This window comes from Larimichthys crocea, chromosome XVIII (genome assembly GCF_000972845.2).
Source record: "Larimichthys crocea isolate SSNF chromosome XVIII, L_crocea_2.0, whole genome shotgun sequence".
Lineage (NCBI taxonomy): Eukaryota > Metazoa > Chordata > Actinopteri > Sciaenidae > Larimichthys > Larimichthys crocea.
In genome coordinates, this window is record NC_040028.1 from 19057843 (window position 1) to 19063769 (window position 5927).

A 5927-nucleotide genomic window follows, 5' to 3' on the forward strand; every position below is an offset into this window, starting at 1 on the left:
GAAAACACATGAATTCTCTTTATTCTGTGCACCAGTGTTCATTATACATTCACAAAAGAAGTCTATGTTAAATTACATTTTATTCACTATAATTCTCTTTAATGACAAAAAGTCTAGCTCTCCTGTTCAAAGGGTGGGAAGGGATTCAGCCCACCATAAACAAACATGCTCTGCTGACTCTCAGCGGACCCATGTGATGAATAGTACCAGTCAAAATCATAGCTAACGCTCATAACCAGATTTTCACAGGGAATTTTGCACAACTTCATTTTGTAGTAACACTATCCACCTTGTAAAAATGAACACCCTCTTCTAACAGCACAAGTGAGAAATGGGATAGTTTTCCCACTGAGTTCCCAGATGTAGGATTGCCATTGTATTCACACACCCGGTGTTAGCCCAAGACGGCACCCTCAAATACAGCTCTGTCTTGGCTTTGCAGAAAAAACAAGCCTGTGATATGGAAGAGGTGGCAGTGTGAAGCTGTCAGTACAAAATGTTTGTTTATACTAGAATAACCCCGAAAGCAAAATTCGATTTGAAATCTGACAGTCTCCTCTCATATTGCAGCTTAAAAACCATTGTCCTAATAAATATTTGAGTTCCCATGATGTGCCTAATGCTAGAAAATGCCGTGCATGTGTGTGTGTGTGTGTGTGCGCAAGCGTGCGTGTGTGTGCAGTACAGCGGAGCAGAGTACATCTGCAGTGGTAAGGAAACAGGCTGTTAGCATACAGCTTTGACAACTCCATCAGGCCAGTCTCAAGGTAGCTGTCAATCACAACAAATCATCTCATCCCTCAGCGCTGCGAGGACCTCTCTCCACTACTACACACATGACAGGCCCCTACAGCTCTATTTACCCATGCACACCATCCCCGTGCCAATGGGTTTGTAATTAGAAAACAGGAAAATAGACGGGGGTAGGTGGTAAAAGTAAGTCAGTAACAAGTTTGGATACAAAGCGAGTGAATGGTGCCTTTTCAGCAGCGATGTTGGCATTTGAGGAGTGGGTTGGCACTTGCCAATTGAAAAGCAAAAGCATTCTCATTCACTCTCCTATTTAGGGGACAATGTGAGCGTGTGTGTGTGTGTGTGTGTGTGTGTTTGTGTGTGTATGAGAGGTGGGGTGGGGGGTAGGGGGTGTCACACACACACACACACACACACACACACAGTCCCGATTTGCAAGACTCATTTTCAGCTATCTATAATTAGATTAATGTGGTGATGGCATAACACAAAGCCAAGCACACTCCACTTCCATCCCAGAGCATATGAATTAGGGACTAAACACGTCTCTCTATTCCAGGCAGAGAAAGTGGTGGTGTGAGTGTTTAGCATACCCTTTATGGTGGGGAAAGATGTTAATTGTGTGCCATTACCTCTAAACTGTTTGCTTGTTGTATTAATCACTGTGCTAATTGATGCAGAAATAAAATTGTTGCCACAGGCGAGGAAGGGAGTGAACCAGAGTCAGGGATGGCGGATAAAAGATTATCGTGGTGAACATATGGAGATGGCACCGCTTTGAAAGTCTGCTCTATATGCCCACCAGCGCCGCATGGGATGACGAGTGGAGTGCCAATAGCAGCAGCATCTCCTAATGTAAGATTTGTGCAGAATGAAACAAAGCATGTCGGTATGTTGGTCTACATACTTAGCAGCAGAAAATAAATAACAACTGTAGACAGCGTGACTTTCATAATACGATAATCTAGTCCTTCTCTTTGCCAAAGGAATAAAAACATATTACGCAAGATCTGGCTTATGTATGAAATACTTTTCAGTTTCAGTTACATTACAGGAGCCCTGCGATTACTGACCCAGCCATATACACTTCTATATAGGCGAGTTTAATACATATAATTACCATCCCACTGAATTTTGTAAATGGTATTCGTGAACTTCATCACGGAAAGTCAAGCACATAATATACTTGGCAGTCAAGTGGTTTGAAGTGGCGTGAACACTTCTGCTCGACAGCAAAATTGAGTTGGTTTTTCTTGGTTTTCAAAGTTGGCGAGTTCATTTTTTCTTTGCAATTCTGAATGAAATCGAGGAATTAAAACAAAACTGAGAATTAAATGCGTGGGTGTCTTTTGGGGGGGGGGCTTACACCACGTTTAAAACTTACACATGCTTTCATCAACTTAACCGAGAGAGTTTGAGGTTTTAGGCTCCAGGAAAATTCTCCTGAAGCTTTTCAGAGAGTACCTCTTCTCTTAGCACTACCAGAACACAGAAGATGATAAATCTACTTCTAGAAGTGAGGATACCAAAACAGGGAAGAACAAGAAAGACAGCAAACGACCAGCTTACTGATAAATCAAGCAGATTTGCTCTTGTTTTCAGAAACAGATACAGATAATGGATCAGAATCATCATTAATAAGGGAAATAATGTCTCTAATGTTCTTATACGTTTAGAAAGATTTCAGACTGTGCAGATTAAAGCTACACACAGTATCCATGATATTTCAGACTGTGCAGATTAAAGCTACACACAGTATCCATGATACGTATATAGTGTATGGAATTGAAATATTTGCTAAAATATTGATTGATTGAGTAATTTAATTATTTGCACATTAATAAGAATGGCAGAATTAATAGAGGAAGGGGGTCGATTAAAATTACGTATACGCAAGGCTCAGAGTTTTGGTGCTTGGAGCTACTTATAAGTCACGAATGCCACATCTGTGTCAGTTAAATACAGTTTGATCCCACTTAAATGTGCAATGACAATAACATCTTCAAAAATGTAAGAATTTCCAAAAAAAAAAAAAGGTTGTGTGAAATTTAGCCAGTAAAAATGATGTGCAGGTGCCAGCCAGAGGCACAGAGGATTTAATGTGGCCTCACTAGCCTCCAATGTGAAAAGGGGATAAACAGAGGCAGCCATTTAAAGAACCATAAGTCCATAAGGAGCAGGCAGTGAATGAAGAGATTCAGAGAGAGCTTCAGAGGCCCTCACCAGTGGACCAGCCGCTGCCTCCAAACCCGCTGTGTTTTTGTATGCAGATTCCCCTTGTCAGAATTCATTTATTCAACGGGAGTTATCTGAGAGAGCGGGTTATGAGACAAAAATAGTCGCATTCACATTCGTCCTGAAAAACATTTGGAATGCTAATGCCATGAGAACATGCCGTTGATGTGCTTGTGTTTGCGTAAGAATCTGATCCAGCGCTCCCTCGGCTTGCCGGCCAAGAGGGGCAGTTCACATAGACAGGAGAGCAGTGATACCGCTTACAGGGTTCAATAGTCTAAATCTGCTCTTGGGGAACACTTTCTATATTGCCAAGAACATTTATCATTGGCACTCGCCGTATGCAGCAGTTTGATCCTCCAGCAAGAGCCCCAAAAAATCTATATTTTCTTAAAGGGTCATTAGATCACTCTGTTCACAGCCAATGTTCGTACAATTGCACCTTTGTTTATGAAAATAGATGTCCTCGGTGATGATGACAAAATTGCCTGCCCTAAACTACGAGACGATAAATCTCCAGCGTTTGGACCATGTCGTCACAATTTTGTTCTCTCCGTCTGTTTGTCCCTGTGTTTGTCTCTCTCTCTCCCCCACTTTCTCCTGCTCTGCACAGGTGGTAGGAGCTTCCCGGTTGAGTCTTTCTCATTCTTTTTTGTTCCCCTCCAATTGCTCTGATCGGGAGCCGTTGATGATGATGATGGCAGTCTCGGGCTGGCCATTGATTTGCTGTGGCCCCTAGTCGTGAGTTCACAGCAGATGACACTCTTCCTTTGGCTTTAATTAGAGCTGCCCCCATCTCCTCTTCTTTCCTGCTCTGGATGTGGTTCGACACATGAACACAAAAAGCTCCTACACACAAAACTCCCTGCTAGGAAATAGCCAACACTCGCCTACTGCAGCTAGTATTTAGTGCCTCGACTATAAACCTGCGTGGTCAAGAAAGAGGTTTTGTTTCTTGTACTATAAATAAAAAAAGCCGTACTGTCAGATCCACACCATTGTATTCCAGCATACAGACATCAAACTATTTGTACACATTTGCATATAGAAAACTGCAGTACCCAAATGTGTACGCATGCATTGACTGTGCCTGATCATCCTGATCCACAGGACTCTAATCATAAGAGAACAGCTATTAAACCGGTGGGATGGTCATCCTTATATCACCCATGAGGCGTTGTCTTTCCCCCCTGCTCTGCTAGAAGATACAGGGTCACTCATCTCACCATCTGTCCCAGACATGAGCCACTCCAAACCTGGATGGGAGCGGAATGGACAGAGAGAATCCGTGGTCTGGGTAGGGGCTATTATCTCAGTGGTCATGGGTCCTTGCACATATTTCATGGCTCCCAGGGTGTCTTCTCACAGCTATTAGCAGGCCGTATTCATTCAAAGCACTTGTGGGTCACTCGCGGCCTGCATAAACAAATGCAATAAGAGAAAAATTAGATGAAATCTGACGGGCCGTCGTAATATACAGAACATTCGATTACATTCGGTACAAATCTGGCTCTCGTAGGATTTATCACGCTCATCTCACTCCTTCTTCTTCCCTTTCTCTCCGTGGAGGGGTCGACATGGAGTCCACTGAGACAGACGGGCCCACAGTTGTCTGTCAGGTGCCTGTTAGCCTGGCTTTGCGTGTTTATGGCTGATAATCGTCTGAAGTGTTTGCGGTCCAACACCTGTCCAACCCCTTTCGCACTAGTCAGCCGCTGTTCGGTCGATTCGTGAACGCAGGTCAGTGAGGAAGCTTTCTGACCTCAGCTTATAGGAAGTCTTTCTCCTTTTAACATTTCAATTTACTTGCACAAGCAAAAAGCAAAGAGGTGACACACCAGCGCAAAACAAAGCAAAGTGTTGCAGTTCGTGTTGCAACTTTTGAGCAGACGTGTTCTTAATTTGTATTCCAGACATGATGAGACTGTTAATGAGGTTCACAGAAGCGTAACAATAGCTGGCTATAGTGTAGTATGCTTTCTTTGTCTTTCTGTGACACTTTGGGATCAAAAATATATATTATTGACTAATTATGGATGTCAGGGGTCAGCTGGCTGCGTGTTCCAGTACAACTAGTTGTTAAAGCTAAGAGCAACCTCCCTCATAATAATCCTGGTAAGCTATGATCCTGTCAAGCCTGCTGAAAATGTTGGCCTGATGATTTTGGTCCACGGACATGCAATTAAAGTGCAACACACCTACACACACTCAGGCAAATCTTAAATGTACAGATGCTAAAATCCAAAATGCATGACTGCTTGCAGACAAACACATAATCAATACAGTCTTGGGGGCACGACCTGCCAGTTCAACCAGGTTCATCCATGCGAGCATCATAAATTTCAAGTTTAAAGGAGTGCCACATAATGGACTAGACCGCTCTCGGGGCATTACATCATCCATAGCCGCCTAAGTTTAGAGCCGAGGACCCCCTAAATGACAGAGAACAGAGTGGAAGTCCTGTCATAAAGCCAATCAGGGGAGTCCTCGTTGGGACTCGTAAATCTCCTGCTTTGTGGGGTTACTGGGAGGTCTGGGAAGTGAAGATTTGCCACTTATTATTCTCAGGAAACCCCAGACAACCTCCCCCTGAACTCAGGTCACACAAGGTTATGACCTTGGGACGAGCATCATTGTTATTTCAGTAACTATGGTGATCAGGCGCCTCAGTGATGAGAGATTCACACAGAACTTAATATATATGTACACACTCATTATAATATGTAATGATTGGTTTCTCTTTGTGAATATAATGTGAGACCTGATATAAAACAATAAATAAATAGATTATTATCACTCTAAAACTGTAAGAACTGTGGAAATTATTTGCATTCTTTGTTTGTTTGTGTGTGTGTGAGACTGAATGTGTTATGTGATGCGGGGTTTTCTTTGCAAGGTCCTCGAAACGCTTTGTGCCAATGTTCCTGCAGACACCTTAA